Genomic DNA, 27,083 nt, shown 5'->3' on the forward strand with positions numbered 1-27,083 from the left:
CGATGTCGGGTAGGTACGTCTGGGAGTGCCTGCGTAAAAAGTTGTGCAAAATGCAGCAGGCAAATACAACGGTATTCAATTTATATTCCGCCAAGTGTATCGATGTCCTGAACAGGCGGAACCGGTTGGTGAGTATCCCAAAGGCATTCTCGACTACCCTCCGAGCCCTGGCCAACCGAAAATTAAACACACTCCTCTCTGAGGTGAGGGTCCTCTGGGGAAAAGGCCGCATGAGGTGAGGACCAAGCCCGAAAGCCTCGTCCGCTAGGAACACAAATGGAAGTCCTTCCACATTATCTTCATCTGGTGGCAATGCCAGACCACCAGCTTGGAGACGATCATAGAAATCAGTCCGTGCGAACACTCCCCCATCAGACATCCGGCCATTCTTCCCCACGTCCACATATAGAAACTCATACTGTGCCGACACCACCGCCATCAACACAATACTATGATAACCCTTGTAGTTATAATAGTAGGACCCCGAGTGGGGTGGGGGCACTATGCGGACGTGTTTCCCATCTATTGCTCCACCGCAGTTCGGAAAATCCCACCGCTGGGCAAATTGGGAAGCCACAGACTGCCATTCCTGTGGTGTGGAGGGTAGCTGTGGGGACAAACAAATAAAGAGATTTAGTACTTTGGCACATAAACATTCAAAACATAATCCTACAAGCATCCTTGTGCTACTTCACAGTATTAAAATTGCATTTCAAAAATGTGCAGGGAGAATTTGGGGAATGAAATATATAGGGCCACTTAATTAAGAGACTCCACAGCCCTCTGATGGGGACTAAAAAAGTTTTAAGGGGGGGGGGGGGGGGGGGGGGGGGACACAAAAACCAAAAAGTCCTGTTTGAAAAATTGGCAAGGTGGGTTTGTCCCTAGGATAGCATGCTGGACAGGTTAATATTGGGTAAGGGACAAATATGCAGGTAGGCCAAGAATAAAACATGGAAAGCTTATATCAACATGCATAGGGAGAAAAGGGAACGTTAGTTAAACACACAGCATATCTGGGAATTAAAAAAAAAAGTTAGTTGCCCACATTATTACAGCCAGATTGTGAGGTTATAATGAGGAAACTTACCTTAATATACTCCTCCTGCAGAACTTTGATGATGGCAGCACACGTGTCCGGTATGATGACCCCAAGCGCCTGCGGAGAGATGCCTGTCGAGAACTTGAGGTCCTGCAGGCTCCTCCCAGTCGCCAGGTACCGCAACGTGGCAATAAGCCTCTGCTCGGCCGTGATGGCTTGGCGCATCACAGTGTCCTGCCTCGTGATATAGGGGGACAGAAGATCCAGCAGACTGTTGAATACGGGGTCCGTCATGCGGAGAAAATTCCTAAAGTCATTAGGATTATTCTCCTGGAGTTCCCTAAGCAGAGGCATATGTGAGAACTGGTCACGCTGGCGCAACCAATTCTTGGTCCAGAAACGCCTCCGCCCCCTGTTTCTGGCCAAAGTACTGGAATGATGAACATATCCAGCAGCCATCCCATAAACAGCACCAACTCGCGAAAATTGACGCTGCTGCTCCATCATGGCTTCAAACCGGCCGGCTGGTCAGTCAAGAACACACTCCAACAGAAAGCACTCGCAAATCCAGCACTACCTGCGACGAACACGTGACAAACAGATACGAGCGCACAGGATGCAACTGCAAAAGCAGAAACAACCTGCTAGCCTATAGCCGAATGACAACTACGATCCCGCAAGCACACACACTGAACCCGTGAATACACGCTGTCAAAGCGGGGAGACCGAAAAGCGCGAATCAGCTCTAACCAAACCTTCACTAACACGAGCAAACCCGTAACTAGCAAAAGAGGAACAGAGGGCGGCGCCATTAACTTTGGTCTTCCCCTTTATAGTGACGTCGTACGTTATTTACGTGCACGGGTTCCGGTACGACGGGAATTTGGTCCGCTGGTGTGTACAAGCCAGCGGAACAAAACAAAAATCAGCCTTGTTCGCCGGAAACTGTCCGCCAGACAGTTTTCAGTGGACAGATCCGGTCGTGAGTACAAGGCCTGACGGGGTGCATCTAACACTCCCCAGTTTTAATAAATCACCCTCTAAGCACTGCACTTATCTGAAGAAAAATTGTGATACAGACCCACAGGAGAGGGTCCACACTAATTCACTTGTCAGTAGCATTTGTATCACCTGACCCTCCCTTTTAGATTGTAAGCTCTAATGATCAGGGCCCTCTGATTCCTCCTTTATTGAATTGTAGTGTAACCATGGCTTTTTGAGAAAAAGCATGCCGAGTTATGTTAGTTCTCCTTGTTGTTCTCTGTGGATCTGTTTATTAGTCTTTCTTGCTTTCCTCTTTTCTATTTTTTTCTCACTCTCTGATTTGATTTGCTTTTTCCCAGTTATGCTTCCTGCGCATAGACACTGCCTTGATGGGCCAGTATTTGGCGCATTATAAATCCATTAAATAAAAAAATAAATAACAATAAATAACCAAACTTCCTGCCCTCATGTTGTAAAAAACTGCAAACTGTTTGCATTGGCATTATATATTGTTTAAATACTGTAAAAAGATAACAATAATAATAATAATAATAATAATAATAATAATGAAAAACTAGCATTAATTGGAGAGGCACTAATTTTGGCTCAATTCATAGCCAATTGGGTGGAATGTCCATAGGACGAAGTATAAAAAGTGTTCTGGTTCAGGCATTTCACACATATGTATGTACAGTATAACACTGTATAGTGTGCAGTGGCGGGCACCACCCATAAATATATCCACAGGTACTACGGCCACCCCCTATTCATCCTATTCATGCGTACAGCCCCTTTCAGGATGCCAGGCACCTGAATTATTAAGCACCTGATTAATAGGCTTTAAAATACTGTTTGCTCGGAGCGCAGAGCATTGTGTCATGAGCCCACCCAGGTGTTACAACAGCGAATGAATATTCGCTGTTGTAACACTGATTCTCAATCTGGCTAATCAGAAGCATGTCTGTGACCCATTTTCCAATTGGCCAAAAAGAGAAGACTCACGAAAAACCAACAAACCCATTAACAACACAATGGACAAGATCCCAGAAGAAGCTCCACTCAGAACTCTTCAAAACTACATTATTGAACAAAATAAAAACAGCGGAACAGCGCCAAACAGCAGCCGAAACACTCAACTCCATCAACAAAGCTCTACTACAGACAGCAGACATAGTAGCTCCAAAACGCAAAACGCTCATCAGGAAAAACAACTGTGGCTGGTTTAACGACGAGCTCACGTTGTTAAAACAAAAACGCAGAAGAGCGGAAGCAGCCTGGAGAAGAAGCTTGATAGAGAAAAACCACACAATCTACAAACTAATCACCAAGAAATATCATAAAGAAATATTTAAAGCAAAAAAAGATCACTTTTCTAACATCCTCGCAAAAGCCTGTAACCGTCCCCGCGAACTCTTTAACCTAGTCGCTCAGACCATGAACCCAGCCTGCCTAGAGGCTTCGAACTTTGAATCGCAAGAGTTTTGCAACAAATTATCGGATTATTTCATTAATAAAATTGAAAAAATCAGTGAAATTATTCAGCAAAAGAGAACCTCCATCGACTCCCCCTTAAAAGGCAATATTCGCACAAATATGCCGCAATCAACTAAATTCACACTAAAGTCCATCTCCATCGACACCACCAAAAATATCATTGGGGCCCTGCGAGACAGCACAGTGCCTAACGATATTATCCCCACGCAATTGTTGAAAGAATGTGCCGATATTATGGCACCGTCTATCACGCACCTCATAAACCAGTAATTTAAGGAAGGCATGGTGCCAACCCCGCTGAAACAAGGCGTAATTAAACCGGTTCTAAAAAAAAACACCCTCGACCCCAAAGACCCAAACCATCGTCGACCCATAACAGGCCTAAACACCCTCTCCAAGGTAATGGAAAAAGTAGTAGTGCAACAGCTACAACAGCATCTAGACACCCACAAACTACTGGATCCATTTCAATCGGGTTTCCGTCCAGGTCACGAGACAGAAACAGCACTTCTCAAAATATGGAATGACGTTCTCGAAGCAGCAGACAAAGGAGAATCTTGCCTCCTGGTACTGTTAGACCTAAGCGCAGCTTTTGATACAGTAGACCACAAATTGTTGCTGACTCGCCTAGCCGACATAGCTAGAGTGGCAGACTCCGATCTACTATGGTTCTCCTCCTCCCTGGAAAACCGATCCCAAATAGTGAAACTAGGACCTTTCACTTCTGAAAAACGCACAGTGTCATGTGGAGTCCCTTAGTCGCCCGTACTATTCAACATTTATCTCTGCCCTCTCCTCGAAATCATCAGCCACCAGAATTTACTCTACCATTCCTATGCAGATGACACCCAACTCTACTTTCGCATCAGCACTGCAGCAGGTTGGCTCCCCTGGGCGAATCGCCGTAGCTGTGCGTCGGCCACTTTAAAAACTCTAGGGGCACTCATGGATGGATGTGCCCAGCGGCTGCGATGGCCGCCAGGCACCCGCAATCACTCCTGAGAGAGACAGAACAGAGAGCTAGAAACACTCCCTAGGACACACATTTAACCCCTTGACCAATGACATGTATACAGTAATCAATGGCTATTTTTAGCTCTGATCGCTGTATAGTCAATGGTCACAAAAAAGTGTCAAAAGTGTCAGATTGTCCGCCGTAATGTCGCAATCGTGCAAAAAAACGCGATCACCGCCATTACTAGTAAAAAAACAAACATTTTAATAAAAATGCCATAAATTCCCTTATTTGTAGACGCTAACCAATCAATATTTTACCAAAAACATGTAGAAGAATACATATCGGCCTAAACAGAGGAAGAATTTTTGGGGGGATATTTATTATAGCAAAAAGTAAAAAATATTGTTTTTTTTTTTCAAAATTGTCGCTCTTTTTTTATAGCGCAAAAAATAAAAAACGCAGAGGTGATCAAATACCACCAAAAGAAAGCTCTGTTTGTGGAAAAAAATAGAACATAAATTTAGTATGGGTACAGCGTTGCACAACCACACAATTGCCTGGTAAAGCGACGCAGTGCTGTATTGCAAAAAATGACTTGGTCATTAAGGGGGCAAATCCTTCCGGTCCGTAAGTGGTTAAAGTAAATGTGATTTTTTAGTGAATGGCTGGCATTTTGTTAGCTAAAGCACTGTGTGGAGGAAAAAAAATGCCATGTTCTTTTTCTGCAAATACTTATTTTGTCCTTTTTCTCAGTGCTGTTAATCCCTTTAAGGCTCTTTGCAGTTACATCCTGTCCAAATGCATGTGCTGCAGTAGCATCTGTCAATGCCCAGGGCAGGCTTTCTGATAGTGACAACAATCTGTGTCTCCATTGGAAGTCCATGTGACAGGGTGACATGCAGGAGAGCAATTTGGAGACAGAGCATCATTACTCCATGACAAGACATGTCTGAACACAGACCTTCATTACAGGATCAGCAGGAAGTATTCTAATGAAAGTTACATTAAAAAAAATAACTTTAGGCCTCATGTCAGTCCCAGTTACAAAATATGAAGAACAATTTCTGACAACATGCAAATGTACAAGAATACTCTTTAGCTGAGAAAGGCATTACTTCCAAATTATATCAATATTCAGTTCAGTTAATGCAATTACTATCACACTGGGGATTTGATCTCCAGTCTTTTTTTTTTTTTGGTATGTAAAGATTGCTTTAGAGTTGGAATTTCAAGCCCCGTACAAATATCAGGTGGAATCAGCCAGTACAGTAGAGACTGGCCACATTTGGCCCTTGTGTACAGGTCCTTTTTTGATAGAGGCTGATCTCATGTCTTCTGTCGAAGGAGCTTGCTGGAAAACCAGCAGCCGATTGGCATCTAATCAGCGGTTCCAGCCAATGGCTGCGAGCGCTGACCTGTGTGCTCTGGGTGGAGGTGGGTTGGTTTCCCTGTCAGAACACAATAGCTCAGCGGGGAGATCACTGTACTAATTTGGTATTATTAGTACCAAACCTCCATGTGAGCTTCTCAACATTTTTTCGTTTTGCCCAGTGGGCTGAATGAAAATAAATGTTAACAAAAAAAGAAAAAACTCTGCGCTAAACCCACTCTCATGTAAAGAAAAAATGAAAACCTCTTAACCCCCCTGGCAGTATTCCCGAGTCTGACTCTGGGTGAGATTTTGTGCTGCGATCGGTAACCCCGAGTCACACTCGGGCTTGCCTCGCAGAATCCACAGGCATTGTTTACTTACCTTGTCCCTGGATCCAGCGATGCCACGGCGCTGTGTGAGCGAGCGAGTGCTCGCTCAATTCACACAGTGCCTCTATGTGCCGCCGATCTCCGTTCTCTGCGACGTTACGATGCACGGGGGCGGAGAACAGCGCCAAATTCAAAAAGGTAAACAAAAACCTTAAATACAGTATACTGTAAACTTATAGATTACAGTACTGTATGTAAAAAATACACACCCCCTTGTCCCTATTGGTCTGCCCAGTGCCCTACATGTTCTTTTATATAATAAAAACTGTGCTTTCTGCCTGCAAACTGTAGATTGTCCATAGCAACCAAAAGTGTCCCTTTATGTCAAAAATTGTTTTAGAGCAGCTAGAAAACCGCGATAATAAATTATAATTACTTGCAGAATTGTGCGATATCGATTTGTGGGGAAATTCGTCATAAAAAAATAATAGTAATGACAGCGACAATTCTGCAACTGAGTAAATTTCAGTGATTTTGAGTTGATTACATTATTGAATAATTTTTATTATAATTATAATATTATTTGTTATAATTATTTATAATTATTTATTATATTATAATTTATAATTTTGTTTTTTAAAAAAATGTCATACCCGGGATGCCTACTAGACTCTTGTTTGGTCAGATTTAAGTGAGTTATTCCTAAAAATGTAAAACGCCAAATTTCCTTGCAAATAATGGTACCGTGTTAGCACCTAAAATCTGAAATAATCATACCGCTAGGGAGGTTAAAAATAAGAATTCAGTGAAAAAATGAAAAAATATGTAATTCAAGATGAGGGATGCTGCTGCCTATAAAAGTTTAAATACTTAAACCTACATAACATAAATACAGAAAAATAGGCGGGCAACCCAAGAATTAAAGGTGCAAAAAATGAATAGGTGCATATACATCAAACAAATATATGTATAAACATAAACCATTAAAAGTGAAAAAACATGTGACAAAGCACACCAAAATATATATGTATATATAACAATGTAGACCATATAATATGTGGGTGAATATCAACAACCCAATCACTGAAAAGTGAATAAAAGTCCCAAAAAAACACCAATATAAATTAAAAAAATGGTTTGTCAGCAGGACATATCCAAAGATCAGTTCATTGACCGCTGCAACATTCAACACGATATCTAGGAGAAGCTTAAATGTTATTCTCAGCCAAAGAGATGTCAAATTACTGACTCTTACCGAATATATAGGACCCCGGTTTTAAGGAGGTCAATGGAGCATGTGTACCAGGCTTATCATTAATGCCTTATTAGAATGTTTTGAGGGTGGAAGCATATGCTTCTCAGCATCTAGTTTTCTAACTATTTTAGTCAATTGGTGTGGAAGGTGGGACTGGCACAATGGCTTATTTATGATATATTTTCCAGACACCCACTGGAGAGTTGGTTGTTGCCAGGGCTTGGAGCTTAAAGCCCAACTCCAGTCTCACTGTTTCTTTACCTTTAGAGAGTGTGGTAAATGGCTAGAACCTCAGACAGATTTATATTGCTGTTCATGCCCCCCGCTGGAAAGATCTACCTTGTGGCGGCCTGTCCATTAGGGGTGTGGGGGGTGCCCAGGTGCTGCCCCCTCTCTCCAGCCACCCCCCTATATGCCGTGGATAGATTCATGCATAGGGTGTGTTATTGCAGCGCCGCGCACGTGGGGGGGGGTAGGGGGCAGTTGTGCTAGTGCCGCTCCACCGGCGGCCCAGGGGGAGGGGTTATTTGCCGCCCCCACCCAAAAAAAACACCGGCGGCCCAGGGGGAGGGGTTGTTTGCTGCCCCACCCATGCTTTTCTATAATGGTGGCCATTCTTTCGTTAAGGCAGTTGGCTGAAAAAATACACACACAAACAAGGAGGATAGAGAAATTACTTGTAACTGGGTTGGGGGATTGGGGCTCCGCTCCTCTGCCCCCCTCTCTGGCCGGCGTCTTCATTCCAAGTGTGGGCACCCGGCCGTGACAGCTTTTGGCTTCACGGCCGGGCACCCACTGCGCATGTGCGAGCGTCACTGCGCATGCGCGAGCATCGCTGCGCCGTCTGATTGGACAGGCGATCACCTACAGGGAGGGGCTGCAGTAAGGAGATTAAGCTATTCGCCTTACCAGCCCCTCGGCGGAAGGAGGAAGTGGGACAGGAAGTCCCACTCCTCCTGAAGCCCCCACTCCCCCCCAAAAAACTTACATGCCAAATGTGGCATGTAAGGGGGCGAGGAGTGGATTAAACGGAAGTTCCATTTTTGGGTGGAACTCCGCGTTAAATTTATTTCAAGGACTTCAACCTGGGAATGTTTGTAGCGTCTTGTGGGGGATTGTAGCGTCATTGAGGCGACATATTAGCAATTGTGGCAACATATGAAGACCACACTGGCAGCTGTGACAACCGATAGGCAATAAAGGGGTAGCACACTGGCAGTCTTGGCAATATCTGGATAATACACCGATAATAATGACAAAATGTAGGCATCACTAACGATCTTGGCAATGAGTGGCAACAAACAGGCATTTGTACTAATATGGGTAACAGGCATTCCTCCTCCGGATTTTGATCTGATGGCTTGTACACACCATCAGATCAAAATCCGCGCGGAAAACATCCGCGGTCACGTGTCGCGACGTGTCCGCGCCGTCGCCGCGTCATTGTGTGTGACGCTGAAAGGTAAATGCGCATGCGAGGGATGGGGATCGGACGGACTTATCCGGTGAGTCTGTACAGACGACCGGATAAGTCCGAGGGACAGGATTCCAGCGGATAGATTTCTTAGCATGCTAAGAAATTTTTATCCGCTGGGAATCCGTCGGCTGGACAAATGTCCGCCGAAAATTGTCCGCTCGGGCCTACACACGACCGGATCTATCTGCTGGAACTGATCCGCAGATAAATCCCAGCGGATAGATCCGGTCGTGTGTATGGGGCCTAAAAGGTTAGTTGTGAAAAGATTTGGGCAATAAAGAAGCAGTGGTTACAATTAAACTTGTGCACAATGGAAAATTTTGTTTTGTTTTGTATTGTTTTCATTCGTAAAAAATACATTATTTCGTTCTGTTATATTCATTACGTTAATTCATTTTTGGGTAATTTTCTATTTCTGTAAACTTGTAAACAATTAAACTTGTGCACAATGGAAAATTTTGTTTCGTTTTGTATCGTTTTCATTTGTAAAAAATACATTATTTCGTTCTGTTATATTCATTACGTTAATTCATTTTCGGGTAATTTTCTATTTCTGTAAAGTATAGAAATTTGTTATAATGAATCAATTTGTTTAATTGTTTTGTTTATGGATAATTTGGTGAAAAAATATGTAGCGCTAATAAAGATACTTATAAGCAAAAAATAAGTGAAGAACCATGGATAAATAAATAAATATATTATACCACAGTAGCACGTGAATGAGTGTCCATTAGTTGATAATGGAAGCGCCAAAGGTCCGTGGCGCTGGTAAAGACACTTATGAGCAAAATAAGTGAAGAACCGTGGATAAATAAATGAATGTAATTAAACCACAGTAGCACATGAAAGAGTGTCCATTGGTTGATAATAGAAGCACCAAGACAAACTAAAGTCCGTCAGTAGAAAATATATGACCACATCATCATCCTAGAAGAGATATTCTGCACGAAAAAACAGGAGTAGATGGAATACTCTTACCGAATGACGTGGATCTGCTTGTCAGCGACAACAGATCATATGTGCATGGAAGGACTCCACTCAAATCGGCTAAGCTGGATGCAGACCCAATGGTAGATTCCCCGCAGGATATCCAGATATGAGGCTGTAGTCCTGGACTGGAGCTTCACCTTGGGTGGATTCGCTCAGACTCGGATTCGAAGGCAAAGACAGAAGTCTGCTTATTCCAAAGCGGCAATCGATGATGACAAAGTGGTATCCACTCAGAGACAGTGGGCACAATCTTGGAGTATGAAAAACTTAGTGACCCAACAGGACATGCAGGAAAAAGAAAAAACAAAGCTCCGGATGGTGCAGATAAAAATGGGTAAGGTTTTATTGTAGTAAAACCAATAAACATAAAAGTGATCACTGTAGCATAAAAAAAGGTAAAAGCAATATGGAGAGCAGGTGTACCAAGCCCGACGCGTTTCGTCCAACTGGACTTCAACTGGGGCATCTGATAATTGGATAATTTGTTACTTATGTATGTATATTTATTCGTGATAACGATTTGTAATTCAAAAAGTCATTTGACTTAGTCCGTTTGATTTACTCCTTGCCAGTAATCCAGCCCCCAACACAAAAGGAATCAACTGATTGGACTAGAAAACGGTATCAATATCTTTCCACTTGCATGATCACTAATAGAATAAAAAAATGAATTGATAACATTGAAGTTAGATCACTCGTTATGCCGTTATGAGTCGACCTGCTGAATCATGCCGAATGAATTCATTATTTTCATTATAATTTCTTTTGGATTAGTTGAAATTCGTTATTTTTCATTAGTTTTTTCTTCGGACATTCGGATATATTTGAATGTGAGAAAGATGCCAAATTTTTACGAATTTCAATCTGTTACGAAACTAATTGCACATGCCTAGTTGCAATATGTGTACCACAAATGGGCAACAGACAACCATGGTAATATGTGAGTAAAGCCTTGTACACATGATCGGATTTTCCGCAGACAAAGCGAAAAAAGAAGAGCATTGGCTAGGACCTTGTCATGAATACAAAAGGCACACAATTGTCGGCCAACAAACACAAGCGTAATGATGTACTACATGTTTTTTCAGCTCTTGAGCGCCACCCTTTGGGTACCTACTGCTAATGTCGTGTTTGGTGAGCATTGATTCCGAGCATGAGTGTTTGTACTTTGAAATTTCGTCTGACAGACTTGTGTACACACAAACAAATCTGACAGATCATTGTCCGTGGAAAATGTATAAGCCTGCCATCCAACATTTGTCTGCGGAAAATCTGACAATTGTCTGATGAAGTGTACAAACAGTCGGATTTTTGGCCAACAGGCTGTCATCACACAATTCCCGTCGGAAAATCCGATCATGTGTACGAGGCTTAAGAAACAGGGATTGTGGCATTACATTGGCAACAAACAGGCTATAATTTGGCACCAAATGTGCAGGTGTAACAAAATGGGCGGTTGTGACTATGCAACAAACCAGTAATAAAGGCAGTTTTTTAGGCTTTGGGCTTTAGGTATGGATAGAATAGGAATAGACTGGCAGATTTTTTATGTTTGATTTACAGCTGAGAAGATAGCCCCCATCCTTTCCTGATCCTGTCCCTAAACTGTCCAGGGTCCACTGTCAATAGGACAGGAATGGAAATCTCCCAATGAAATACCAGACAGCAAAGAAAAACTTGAGAAAGTGCTTTTATTGTTAAACTGAATTAAATAAAAAGTTCTGCCGCTGCTGTATCACCTAGCCACAGGGTATTTATATACGTATTCAGTATTGCTCACATTAAATTTAGCATATTAGTAAATTGGATTTAGAAATGTGAAATCATAGGAATTAAATAATTTCAAAAGAGTACAATGGAGTAAGAGTAAAGAAAAGGAAGCAATAACAGTCAATGGAAATCATTTGAATGTCCAGTTTTCTTCTTGGAAACAAATTACAGCATTTAGAAATAAAAGGAAAAGCTGCCGTTTACTGTATTTATGTATAAATGTGTGAGTATTTTTAAAGCATAGACTGCCTCAAAATAATCACATGAAAGACTGAATTGAACTGTTTTGTAATATTGTTTGGCATGCATTGACTGGTTGGATAAGTACCAGTTATGAAAGAAGAACATAAACACTTCAGCATATTTTTAATATTTTATTCAGCGGCTTGCTAACACTGTTCATAGGTTTTCTATCCAGTGAACTGCTGCCCCCTGTGTTATTCTGAGAGTATTGCATGGCTGCCCTTGTTTACAGAATAACCCAAACAGATCACACACAGATGAGATGGATGGACCTGGAAGGCAAGCCTCAACCTTTACAAAACAAACTACTTAATGAGCAGAGCAAATAGCTGATGTCATTAATGCACAATGCTGTTAATGAATGTAAATGAGTAATTTAATTAACGCTACCAGCTCAGACATCCTATCAAATAATGCTTAAACAAACTCATCACGTGGACTTCAGATTAGTATCATAAGAACGTCTATAGTGTGTACAAATTTGTACCCATGGTGACCACAATATTATTGGTGATGCCAATCACAGTGTACAGTATATGGACAACCATTACATACCACTTGAAGACCAGGCCTTTTCTGGAACTTTTTGTTTAAATGTGTATTTTTTGCTAAAACATTATTCAGAACCCCCAAACATTATATACTTTTTTTAGCAGAGATTATAGAGAATGAAAAGTCAATATTTTACTTCACAAAGTATTTGCACAGCGGTCTTTCAAACACATTTTTTTTAGAAATAAATAGGGCTGTGCAAATTAACTTTTAATTAATCGATTAATCTTTAATTTTTTTGATCGATCAAAATCTTTTTGATCGATTAAAATTCTTTTGATTGGTACTCACCTCTCCGCCGACTTCTGGGCCTTCAGGGAGTTCCGTCGGAGATCCGGTGACATCACGGACACCGGCGGGGCTTGCCGTGTCCATCTGAAGGGCTCCTTTGCTGTGCCTTCATATCTGCATGCCGGTGGGACCTTACTATCTGCCACACGCAAGGGCTGTTACACTTCCTTCTATCAACCTGGGATTCTACAACCATCCACTGGGAGTTGTGATAGTTCCCTTCATGGGACATCTACATGCCGATGGACTGATGTTAACCTCTCCTCATCTGGATTCAGCAGTGGTATCATTGTACACATTTTTATACCAGTATCATACTTAGCTACATGTTTTTATGACTGCTTTTGCTACCGTTTGGTATTACTCGCACCATTTTTACAGTTTATGTAGCTACATCGATTTTATCTCCAAGGAGATCAGCTAAAAGTAGTTGGATCTGTATGTGCGTTATAATGAATTGAAATGAGTCGATTAATCGATAAAAAAAAAAAAACGATTAATCGAACAGAAAAATTTTGATCAGTAACAGCCCTAGAAATAAATACACTTTAATAAATAAAAACAAAAAACAATACTCACGGCAATTTTTCGTATAATGCGAAAGATGATGTTACACTGATTAACTAGATACCTAACATGTCACGCTTTAAAAACTGCGCACGCTTGTGGAATGGTGACAAACTATGGTACTTAAAAATCTCCATAGGCAACGATTTAAACTATTTTACAGGTTACCAGTTTAGAGTTACAGAGGAGGTCTTGTGCTATAATTACTGATCACACTCTAATGCAGGGGTCTTCAAACTATGGCCCTCTAGTTGTTCAGGAACTACAATTCCCATCATGCCTAGTCATGTCTGTGAATGTCAGATTTTTACAATGCCTCATGGGAAGTGTAGTTCCACCACAGCTGGAGGGCCGTAGTTTGAAGATCCCTGCTCTAATGATTGTGGCGATACCTCACATGTGTGGTTTGAACACTGCTTACATATGCTTCTGCACGCAAGCACAGAGGGATGGGGCACTTTACTTTTTTTTCTTATTTATTTAACTTTTTTTTTGTTGTTTTTTTACACTGCCCCTTTATTTTAAAAAATTGTTCTTATCACTTTTATTCCTATTACAAGGAATTCCTTGTAATGGTAATATAGATGACAGGTCCTCTTTATTGAGAGATCTGGGGTTGAAAAGACCCCTGATCTCTCATTTACATTTAATAGCAAATGAAAAAACTTTTTCTTTAAAGAATAAATTGTTTACTTTGGCCTGGAAACCCTCCAAGGCCATAGAGATGAGTGGCAGCCATCTTGGCCTCACTTGTCTTCCTGCCCAGCTAACGGCAACATCGTATTGTTCTTGGGCTTTACCGATGGGTCAGGTAAGCCCGGGAACGACCAGAAAGCGATGGGGGGGCACCCCTCCCGCCTCTTCTAAAAATGATCCCACGGCAGTTAAAGGATATCTATATTCACTGCATACACTTTAATTTTAAAACGTCAACATTGTAATAACAATACAAACAATAGCTCTTTGTGGCAATCCAATATAAGCTTACTTCAAAAACTTGCTTTCTTGTTGTGAGTTCTGCCTTTCTGCTGGTCAAGACTTCTCCTCTGCTGTTTACTTTTATATTTCTAAGGATTAAATATCCCATGGTACCTCACTGGGCCGAGCCTACTAGCTCTGCATGCCCAGGACCATACAGGGCCCCAGTCATGTGAAACTCAACATTATGGCGGAAGCTTAGAGATGAGCCATACACTGTGTGCAGCTGGGTAACATAGAGTTCCTCTGTGAAATGTTCTGAAATGTTCTGTCCCATGTCACTGCACACCTTTGCTGTATAAATGTAGCATTTAGGGGGGACACCACTGAGCCTGTGCCCTTCTTCACCAGTCTGGCATACCTCTGCCGACACACTCCCAATGACAGAATAGGGCCCTGCTGTGCATTAGTGCAGACTGTTGGGAAGGGAGGGAGTCAGAATACTGACCCCCCTTGCTACTGGAGGACCTGTCATCAACGGCAGTTACTACTCTTTGCTGTCGAGCTGCTATTAAATGTTCACCAGTTTGTGGTTACCCATATCAACTTCACTCTTTCTCCGACTCTCCTGCCGAGGTAACCCTTTGTAGTGGCCTTCCATTCCCTCCTCTTCAACCTTGTGTGTGCTTTACTGGCACTGCTATTCTGGTACTCCATGTACCTCCATGCACCTGTTCAAATAACTTCAGACCAGGCAGGAAACTGTTGATAACCTTTACTGAAATAGCCTCAGTACACAGTTTCAATAGTACAGAACACAGAATCTCCCTAACTAACTAACTAACTAACTAACTAACTAACCCCTTGATGAGGTAGAAAAATCTTCCTCTCACCATCTCTGTAATTCAGATAGCAGGCTTAACATAGGGGGTACCTTGGCAGGGGGGAACCCACTTGCCAAAGCACCCTGACCTAGTGGTTGTGGGGTCAGTGGGTGGGCTTATTGAAATCTGGAAGTCCCCTTCAACAGTAAAAAAGGGGGGGGGCAGATGCTGCCCCCATGTGAATGAGTATGAGGTATATCATTTCGCTATACATAGGGAAAAATGTAAAATGTAAAAAAAAAGTTAATTATGTTGGTTTTGCATTGCTGGATGATTTGATTGATAGTAGATGTACATTGTATTAAAGGATTAAAAATTGTGACTATATTCCATTAGTGTTGAGCAGAATATGCCATATTCGATTTCGCGATATATCTCGAATATATATTCGAATATTCGAGATATATTCGCTAAATTCGAATATTCGTGATATTTTATCGAAATTAAATGATTGCGATTTTTCGCTATTGCGAATGCGAAAATAATTGCGATTTTTTTATAACTGCGGTAGGAGCACTCTGATTGGCTCAGAATATTCGTGATATTTTATCGAAATATCGCAACATGCGAATGCGATATTTATTGCGCAATTTCGAGAAATGCTGGAGGAGCGCTCTGATTGGCTCAGAATATTCGTGATATTTTATCGAAATATCGCAACATGCGAATGCGATATTTACTGCGCAATTTCGACAAATGCTGTAGGAGCACTCTGATTGGCTCAGAATATTCGTGATATTTTACAATACAAAATAATTGCGAATATTCGGCAAATGCGGAAGGAGCACTCTGATTGGCTCAGAATATTCTTGATATTTTACAATACAAAATAATTGCGAATATTCGGCAAATGCAGAAGGAGCACTCTGATTGGCTCAGAATATTCTTGATATTTTACAATACAAAATAATTGCGAATATTCGGCAAATGCAGAAGGAGCACTCTGATTGGCTCAGAATATTCTTGATATTTTACAATACAAAATAATTGCGAATATTCGGCAAATGCAGAAGGAGCACTCTGATTGGCTCAGAATATTCTTGATATTTTACAATACAAAATAAAAAGTGTTTTGCATTGGTGGTGATTCTTTACTCTATCCATCTGTCACAGCCGTTTGTCAATCAAACACCTTGAAGATTGAACACGTTCATGCTGCATGCTTTGGACTTTTTTTCACTTCACATATCAAAGACATTTTTATGAAAGATTATTTTTCTATTATTGGGACTATATTTCTTTATATATTTGTTTCACTGTGTATTTCACAAGTTATTTGCGCTTGCTTATTTTATAATTTGCCCACATGTCTTGTCACTAGACATATTTTTTATTCTTGTAGAGCGACTCCATTTTCTGTCTTGTATTAAATTATGTTGTATAACATTTTTGAGTTGCTGCTGTATTCTCCCCTTTTTTTAAGCTATGCGCAATTTTTTCCTTCTTACAAAAAAAAATAATATCAAACATACAAATATTCATAACATACACATACACAAAGCCCCCCCCTTTTGCATCAGAGACAATCAGAGTTCTCCTACCACAGTTATCGAAAATTCGCAATCATTTTCGCATTCGCAATAGCGAAAAATCGCAATGTTTTTTTTTTTCAATTTGGCAACATAAAAGGATCGCCTCAGCTTAGCTACTCGGCCCAGGGTCTCTAATCATACCAGCAATGCTTTTAGACGTTGATAGGATGTGATCTGTTTTAAAAATCAAATTGAAAAAATGCGAATATTCGGAATTGCGAATATTCACCACGAAATTCGAAATATAGCGCGATTTCTCGAATATGCTATATTCGAGTCGAATATTCGCAATGCGAATATTCGTGAGCAACACTATATTCCATGTACTCATTCTCATAGGGGGGATGGTATCTAGCAGCCCCTGTATTGTTAAGGGGGCTTCCAGATTCCATTAAGCCCTATCTCTCCACAGACCCTCACAACCACCGGACCAAGGCTATGGGGAAGAGGCCCTTGTCCTCATCAATATGGGGACACATTGCTTTGCTGGCAAGATCCCCTGAAGCATCAGGCATGGAATTTGGGGGAACCTGACACCATTTTTTTCATGGGGTTTCTTTGGTGGGGTTCCCCTTAAAATCCATACTAAACCAGAAGGACCTGGTATAACTTTTGTGGGGCCCCATGTAATTTTTTTGCACACTGCCTCTTTGCTCACATTCACCTGTCAGACTGAATGAGCCAAAACTTACTTGGGTATCATGTAGACCCTATTGATCCAAACTTTGCCTAAAATTAACCAAGCCATGCTTACTTTTAGTGGTATTCTACTTACTCTACTCTACCTTTGTGACTTTATGATTTTTGAGCAAATTGAAATGAACCAGTGTATTTTTCATAAGATGATGAGCACACACAAATCCCTGTACAGCGAAGATAGAATTTGCTCAGCTTTGCCTCACAGTTTGTCTAACTCATCATAGGTTTTGGAAATTGAAAACTTTAATCCAAACCCAATTGAAATCAGTGGTGGGAGGGCAAATCTTAAAAAATCTATTCTAGCCATTTTTAAGGCTAAGGCCTCGTACACACGACCGTTTTCCTCGACAGAATCCATCAAGAAACTTGGTGGCGGAGCTTTTTTTGCCGAGGAAAACGGTCGTGTGTATGTTTTTCATCAAGAAAACTGTCGAGGAACTCGATGAGAAAAAAACAAGTTCTCTTTTTCCTCATCGGGAGTCTCAATTTCCTCGTTGTGTTCCTCGTCGGGCTGGTTTTCGACAAGCAACACTTTCGTGTGTATGCTTAGAAACCCGCGCATGCTCAGAATAAAGTATGAGACGGGAGCGCACCTTCGGTAAAAGTAGCGTTTGTAATGGAGATAGCACATTTGTCACGCTGTAACAGACTGAAAAGTGCAAATCGTCTCCTACCAAACGTTTACTTATCACGCAGTAACATGAGATTAGCAAAAGCAGCCCCAAGGGTTGTGCCAGTAGAATCGAACTTCCCCTGCCATCGTATGTGTTGTACGTCACCGCGTTTAAGAACAACGAGATTTGGTCTTGCCAGTGTGTATGCAAAGAAAGCTTGTCAAGTTTCTCGACAAGCCTAACAAAGAACTCGTCGAGGAAAACGATGTTTCATTTACAACGAGTTCCTCGGTCTTGTGTATGAGGCCTTATAGGCAAGGGATTGTCAAACAAAGGGCATTGGGGCACTGGGCACTGCCCTGGGGAACCAATGCAAAAATAAATTCATTTTTTTTTTTAAAACTAGCCTTTAATGGAGAGAGGGTCCTCCTTTCACCAGTCCTTTCAATTACATGCTTTGGAGATGCCTTTAAGCTGCGTTTGGTGTCATGGAATAGTACGGTACAGTGTCAGCAACACCACATGTTGGCATCATATAATTTGCATGAGTAATACATTTTTTTACTTTTAAATTATTGCTTGGTTTTAATATAGCATTAACAACTTCTTAATCAGATCCATTCTTACAACTAGGAAAAAGATAAATTAGGCCTCGTACAGATGAGCGGATCTGTCCGATTAAAAACGGTCCGCGGACCATTTTCATCGGACATGTCCGCTGGGATCATTTGGTCTGATGGCTGTACACACCATCAGACCAAATTTCCAGTGGACAGACGACGTGGTGACAACGCGGTTACGACGGGGTGATGTGCGAGAACCCGGAAATTCAATGCTTCCACGCATGTGTCGAATCACTTTGACGTCATGCGCAGGTTCTTGGGCCAGCGGACATGTCCGATGAGTCATACTGACCATCGGACATGTCCGGCGGACATGGTTCCAGCGGACATGTTTCTTAGCATGCTAAGAAACATTTGTCCACTGGAAACCTGTCCAGTCGGCCGGAAAATTGTCCGGTCGGCCCTACACACAACCGAACATGTCCGCGGAAACTGGTCCGCCGGACCAGTTTCAGCGGACATGTTCGGTCGTGTGTACGAGGCCTGAGAGTGCTCCATTTCACAGCAAAAAGTCAACAATATGACTCCATGTACAATATTTAAGCAGTTTTAGAAGATCGCATTTTGAACAGGACCCACGCCAGTTCTTTTTTTCTTTTTTTGTTTAAGAAAAATTATAGTGTGTTTATTTTGCTTAAAAAAACACCAAATATGCTAGTAGGCACAGTCTTTATACATTTTTACTATGCCCCATTTTTAACAGCTCCCACACTAGTCAGCTTTTTTTAACCACTTGTCCACTGGGCACTTAAACCCCCTTCCTAACCAATCCAATTTTCAGCTTTCAGTGTTCTCACATTTTAAATGACAATGACTCAGTCATACAACACTGTACACATATTACATTTTTGTCCTTTTTTTCCAAACAAATAGAGCTTTCTTTTGGTGGTATTTGATCACCGTATTTTTATTTTGCGCTATAAATGAAAAAAGACTGAATATTTTGTAAAAAAAAAATACTGCTACATATCTTTGTTAAGTATAACATGAATCAGCGTATATTATTTTTTCTTTGTGAAAGTTAAAGAGTTTACAAGCTATGGTGTCAGTCATTGAAAATTGATCACACCTGAACACACCTGATGTACTGACGGCCTATCTCATTTCTTGAGACACTAACAAGTCAGGAAAGTACAAATACCCCCCCAAATGACCTATTTTTGGAAAGTAGACAGTCCAAGGTATTTAGTAAGAGGCATGGTGAGTTTTTTGAAGTTGTGATTTTTTCCCACAATTCTTTGCAAACTAAAGATTTTTTTTTCTTTTTTCTCTCACACAGCATATGCATACCACAAATTACATCCCAAAATAAATTGTACTACTCATCCCGAGTATGGCAATACCACATGTGTGAGACTTTTACACAGCCTTTCCACATAGAGAGGCCCAACATGCAGGGAGCACCATCAGGTGTTCTGGGAGCATAAATTACACATATCATTTCTTAACTACCTCTTACATGTTTGAAGGTCCTGGAGCACCATGACAATGGAAAAGTGTTTTGAACATGTCATTTTTTTTCCACAAGTTTTTGAAAAATGTGGAAAGAAAATGAAAAAGCATTTTTTTTACACAAAGTTGTCCATTTATAAGATATTTCCAACACATAGCATGTACATAGCAAAAATGATATGTGTGGTCTGACAGTACTTAAAGAGGAGTCCCCCCCCCCCACGAAAAATTAAAAGTCAGCATCTACAAATACTGTAGCTGCAGACTTTTAATATATGGACACCTACCTGTCCAGGGAATACGCAATATCGGCACCCCACCCGATCTTTGGATTGGCTGTTGGGTGCTGCAGCCGCCATTCCTGGTAAGGGAACCTTTCGTCTTTACAGCCAGTTCCCTACTGCTCATGTGCGAAGCACGCTGTGTTTTCTAATTGGTCCGCTGGTGGAGGAATGAGGAGGGAGGCGAACTTCCAAGACACTCTGTCGCAACCCCGTCTCCCGAAAGTGGGGAACGGTACCTGTCAAAAACAGGTAACCGTTCCCCGTAACCGTTCCCCCCTCTGAAAGGTGTAAAATGTGGAGAGGATACGGATAAGCTGAGGTTTCACTTTGAGTAGAACTCCACTTTAAAGTGGAATTTTAGTCAGAAGATTAAGTCCTGTTAGATCATGTCATACTGGCCCCTTGTGCAAGTATAGCTATGTAAAACTTTAACAATAAGTTAAAATCCAGTAATACCAAAGAGGAACCAAATGAAACAACCTTTTCCTTCGATTTCCCTTCTTAATGTTTTTTTATTTTTTTATTTGTCTGAATTTCTCACTTCCTGTAAGCTTACTGAGGAAGAACAGGAAGTGAGAAATTCAGACAAATAAAAAACATTTAGAATGGAAATCGAAGGAAAAGGTTGTTTCATTTGGTTCCTCTTATACTAGGGGTGGTGGGTGCTTATTCACCATACTCCAGGCCTCGCTCTGAAGCTCCCCCACTGCCGCCGGCTTCCTACCATCTATCAGCAGTGTACGATGACTTCATGCAGCACAGCACCCCAGCAGGAGAAGGAACAGATGGACTGACCTGAGGATCCCCTTTCCATTCATGGAATTTGTACTATGCCTACCTTTACCTCGCTAAATGTGAGTTGCCTGTACTAACCAGTCAATTAAATTGTTTTAAACGTCTACACTCAGAGGTGCCTCTTCCCTTGCTTTTTGTCTACAGTATTGGAACACGGTTTCTGTCTCCCCCATGATAGCAGCCCTGAGAATGTATATGTGACCACTGCAACAATTTTCCTCCAATTGTCCTTGGACTCTCTCCCACATATCCCCTGAGCTTGGACTTTTTTCCCACTGATTGTACATCCCCCTGTACATAATTTCCATTACTTTTATATACTAACGAGATTTTGTTGCTATTGGGCTCTTGCGCATTTTACTTGTGTACTGATCTTGATGGAACCATCTTGTTTCAACCTTATGTACTCTGTAACTACACTATATTGTCAAAAGTATTGTGACACCTGCCTTTACACGCACATGAACTTTGTTGGCATCCCAGTCTTAGTCCGTAGGGTTCAATATTGAATTGGCCCACCCTTTGCAGCTATAACAGCTTCAACTCTTCTGCGAATGCTGTCCAGATCATGCATGATCATAGTAGGAATGTCCTTTATTTTAAAAAAAATTGCATTAAAACAATTGTGTTTTAACACAAACTGGGTCCAGTAAACTATACAGTACATGGTGCATTGCCTTGCAAGTTCACCAGTCAAAAACTTTGTTTCTAAGAAAGTAGAATACTGTAAACGATCTAATTATTTTAAATAAAGGATATGAATGCTATTATCACATATTAATTAACAGCTTAGGATAAAGAGGAATCAATGACCAGTTAGGAGAAATGAAAGGCCTTTTGAAACCCTGGCAGCTATGGAAAGACCCAAAACCAAAAATGTAATGTATTGCAGCTTACCAATCATTAGATGTGATGGCTGCATCAGTTTTCTTTTTTTTTTTTAGGTTCCCCACCCCCTGTTTTCACCTGGTGATCTAGCCAGTAGCACAACTCCTGTATTAGAGTGTCTCCACTCTGGATTAGGGAACACAGGGGCACCTTTGGACAGCAGCATTATGGGTAGAGAGGAGTGTTTGATGTACTAGCAGATTTAGATATATTAACAAATTGAAGCCAAAATACCTATGTCAGTGTTAAATGATTTCTCTCTTCCCTATAAACTGATACATCTGCAAGAGAGCTTGTTCTTTTGAAAAACACCAGACTGTCGGTTCACACTAGGGCGACACGACTTCCAGCGCGACTTTCAGAGGCGACTCCGACACAAATTGAGCATGAACCACAGGGCGATCTGGGGCGATTTACAACACGTTTTGAAGTCGTCTCCAGGACAGGAGACTTTCCAGTGGCCAATAAAACAACAATCAGCTCTAGGGGAGGGAGGGGGAGGGAGAGGTTTGCCTGAGAAATGTATGTTATCTTCCTGGAAAGTCGCTTCAGTTAAGACAGTGATCAGACTTGGATCAGACTTGGAGGCGACTTCCATTGAAATCAATGGGTACAAATTGCCTACAAGTCGGATTAAAGTAGTACAGGAACTTCTTTTGAAGTCGGAGCGACTCGAGTCGTGTGTATTAACATCGCTCCCATTCACTTGCATTGTTTTTCTCGACAGCGCGACTTGGGACGACTTGAGGCGACTTCAAGTCGGATCCCAAGTCGCCCCAGTGTGAACCGGCTCTTACCGGCTGCCTTACCAGGTGAAAATACAGAAAAGAAAGCCTAAAAAAGAAAAACAATGCAGGCATCACATCAAATTTTAGCGTTTCTGTTTAAAGTGTTGCTAAACCCAGTAATATGAAAATAGTTCATCCGCCCCACCACAGTGCCGGCGGCTTATAAATCTTCTATTTACATAAAAATATTGCCACTATATACCTTTTTGGATGATCTGTATACCACTGTTACATGATAAACTTCACAGTTTCTCCAGTGCTGAGAGTTCAGGAAGGAGGAGATTTTCACTGCAGCCTGTATACATGCCCACATGTGTGATGTCAATATCCTGTGACCTGGTTAGCTCTGATCAACAAGTAAATGTTCTCTCCAGCATACAAGACACAGCTAAGCATGTGCAGGTCGGCTACCCTGCCTGTGTTAGCTGGCTTTCCCCAGATAGAAATCGCAGGACGGGGAGGATCTGTGCATACAGGATAAAACAGCCTTTTTACACAATGCTGAGGATTAACTCCTTAAGTTCCACAGTGAGTATAACAAGCATGCTGTGCTGCATATACAGACTGATTTTACTGTTGTTGGTTTAGTAATACTTTAATACTGCTTCAACAAGCCTAAATCCACTCAATACTGATATTTGTATTTTGAGTGGATTGTCTTTGGCAGACAAAACCAATTCTTGGAGATTTTCCAAACAAATTGTTCTGAATAAAAGCAGCAACTCAGCTTGAGCAGACAGTTAATTAAGGATAACAATGTAATGAGAGACTGTACAGGTATAATAATAGACCGGTATAGGTGATTGAAAGCTCCTATTATTTTTATGGCAACAAACGACTGTATGGGACTATACCAATCATTAATGATTAATATTACTACATAATAATACAATTTGATGATATGGAGCTAGACAATCAATTAGAAAGCGTAGCTGTCAGCTGATAAATGTAATAAAATTGTACCTTGTACAAAAAGGAAACAGTAATGCCGCGTACACACGACCGTTTTTCGCAATGTAAAAAATTAAATTTTTTCTTAATGTCATTAAAAACGATCGTGTGTAGGCTCCAGAGCATTTTTCACAATGTTAAAAATGGGCATTAAAAATTTAGAACATGCTCAAAATTTTCGCGTCGTTTTTAGCGTTGTCGTTTTTAACATTGTCGTTTTTAACAACATAAAAAATAGTCGTGTGTGGGCTTTAACGACGTGAAAATAACGCACATGCTCAGAAGCAAGTTATGAGACGGGAGCGCTCGTTCTGGTAAAACTAGCGTTTGTAATGGAGATAGCACATTCATCACGCTGTAACAGATTGAAAAGCGCAAATCATCTCTCACCAAAGTTTTACTAACATGAAATATAGTGCCTTTATAGTGCCCTCGTACGTGTTGTATGTCACCGTGCTTTGCTAGAGCATTTTTTTTTCACGTTTGTGTATAGGCAAGGCCGGCTTAACAATAATCGGGTTGAAAAAAACGTTGTTTTTTCTAGACCATTAAAAATTGTCGTTTGTACGTGGCATGAGTTTTGTGTAAATGGTTATCTCATAGTCATGCTTGCCATACCGTCTTTCCCTTTTTATTCTCACTCTCTCATTTGTGATGCTGATTGGGCTCCAGGATGATATACTTTCCTTCAATGCAGGTAGTATTGTTGAGATAAATGCAGTATTCCTATGCTTGTTGGGGCTTCTCATTATCCTGGATATTAGAATCAGAACAATCCTCATAGCCAGGGACAGATTAAGAATCCTCATAGCCAGAAACCAGAGGACCTTCAGGGCCCCGGTGCAAGAAACCATGATGGGTCCCCTTAACTCCTTAAACGGGTCCTTGCCTTTGAGCCTGGGGCCCTTTCCACTGATTCCGAGGCCATTTACTCTCGCCATGGGGCCCTTTATTAGGGTCCTGCAGCTGGACCCTGTAGTATAATTTCATATTAACCAATATATATATGTTTTATATTATTCATATTAACTTGCATATGTTTTACTGATAATATAATTATTATCAATATTATTATTCATATTATTATTATTATAATGTAGTAGTGATCTTATCAATATTTTTATTCAATAGTAAAGCAATAATTATTAAATCCTTGACTATGTTATTCTATAAATATAAAAAACGTCTTCATTTTTAAGTGCTGAACTTTAGATGGACATTATGACAGTTCATTTTAAGTTCACTAATTAGAAAATGAATATAACCTGATAAGATAAGAAAATCTTTGCGGACAAGTGATAAAACTTCTTATAACAGGTGGTTTAAAATAATTGTGTGGAATATGGGAAAGTTTCGCCCAGAGGCGATTCAGTTTGCATGTGTCTAAGTTTCTCACTCACTCACTCAGTACATTAATTAAGTTTGACAGGGTCAAAAAAGGTCTGCTTGTGCCCTCATTAAAACTGTTAAAATCCAGTTTTCAATGTATGTATTAATAATTAGACAATATTGAATAAAGTAGTTAGCTTTATATATAATATGAATAATACAGTATCTTTTTATGGAACAAATATATATATATATATATATATATATATATATATATATATATATATATATATATATATATATATATATATATATATATATATATATATATATATATATAAATACATACATATAGGATTATATAGTAAGACATAACGCATAAGGTGGAGTTATTGAAAGTTCATTCTTCCAAAGTCGTAAATTTGTTATCCTTGAAGTTGGTGGAGTGTACACACACTGACGTCACCGCGCTCAACAGGAGGAGAAGGGCTCCTTAGTGCCGGCCGGCATATGTTTTAAATGCTTTAAAACACCTCATGTTTGTAAGTATGTTCTTTTCTTCGTGCTTTTAATAAATTTATACGATATCACACTATGGTCCGTTTCTTTCCATAACTTTATATCGAGGACCTATATTTTTTGAGCAAGTGAACCCATTCATGGAAATCTGCCTATTGGAGCCTGATAATCCGGTGTCCTAGTCTGTGGATGGAGTTTATACCTTCATGCCTTTTAATCTGGTTGCTCTGGTAAGCGGCTTTCCGTTTGGTGGTGGTTTGTCTCACAAGAAGTCTCTGTCACGGTGGTGCTGCTATGATCTGCTTGTGGGTTTGATGTAATCCACCTACCCATTTGGAACTCTTTTTGTGTGCCCCCATCTCTGACCATTTAGGGGCTATCAAAGACTTTCTCCTTTTTTATCCAGTACTGGCATTTGCCTGCTGTCTTTTTTCATTGGCGCAATTAATTTTTTATTATCCCCAGCAGCAGCTAGTGGAAGAGGTGAGGGGGGAAGCCATAAGCCATGCAGGGGGAGAGGGTACCAGGGAAGCACACATGGCCAGGGGGCAGCAGGATATGAGGGGTGGCAGGGGAGGCACATAGAGGAACTGATGACCTCCATCTTCCTCATAAATAAATTATAGAGCATGCACTGTTATACGGTAATGTCCAAATGCATCTATATCCCTACATATGGTTGTAATCAAATAGAAATCCCTGAACCAGGGTATGGTGTGGGACTTTAGAGATGCAGATGGAATAATCAAGCTGTTGATACCATGGGTGGCGAAAACTTTAACCAAACCCACAAATCTCGAAGGAATGATCAAGTGATTTGTTAAAAAATAATAGTTTATTCGTACAAAAATGTCATGATTATGCAAATCTTCAATTAACAACAATGCTGCTTCTTACAACCATGTCAATGGACACCTGCTATGCATGCACGTATGCGAAACGCGTAGAGGCTTCTGGGTAATCCACACGAACGGAACTACGTCACGCGATACCTCCGCGGCACTTCCACACGCTGAACAGCTCAAACACTGAGGCGTGAAACCCACACCGGTGGGAAAACACAGAGCAGTTACGCTGGACAGACTAGTGCCGGTCAGAGTAGGCACAGATACATGTTAGTGCAAATTTTATATGTTTTCTGAATAAACTTGTGACCTTTTATTGAACATACTACACCATATAAGGCTTTTTATTTTTGGGGAAGGAAAGCAGCAGAAGGCTGATACCGTTATAGGCATTTACTACACCTTGGTCTGAAACCTATTTGGGAAAGAAAAAAAGCAGGAGTGCTGTGGAACGAGGAGAAACATCCCTGGCTGATATTGCTATAGGCATTAATTACATCTTGGTCTGGTGAGCGCATATTTTATAAAGAGGTGGTGGTGACACAACGGGTGAAAAGTCACGAATACCTGATTTGATCTTCTTATCGGATTCCTATTGGAATTTGCATCTATTTTTATTTAAAGAGAAATGGACTGTT

Source organism: Rana temporaria, chromosome 2 (assembly GCF_905171775.1).
Source record: "Rana temporaria chromosome 2, aRanTem1.1, whole genome shotgun sequence".
In the NCBI taxonomy this organism is placed as follows: domain Eukaryota; kingdom Metazoa; phylum Chordata; class Amphibia; order Anura; family Ranidae; genus Rana; species Rana temporaria.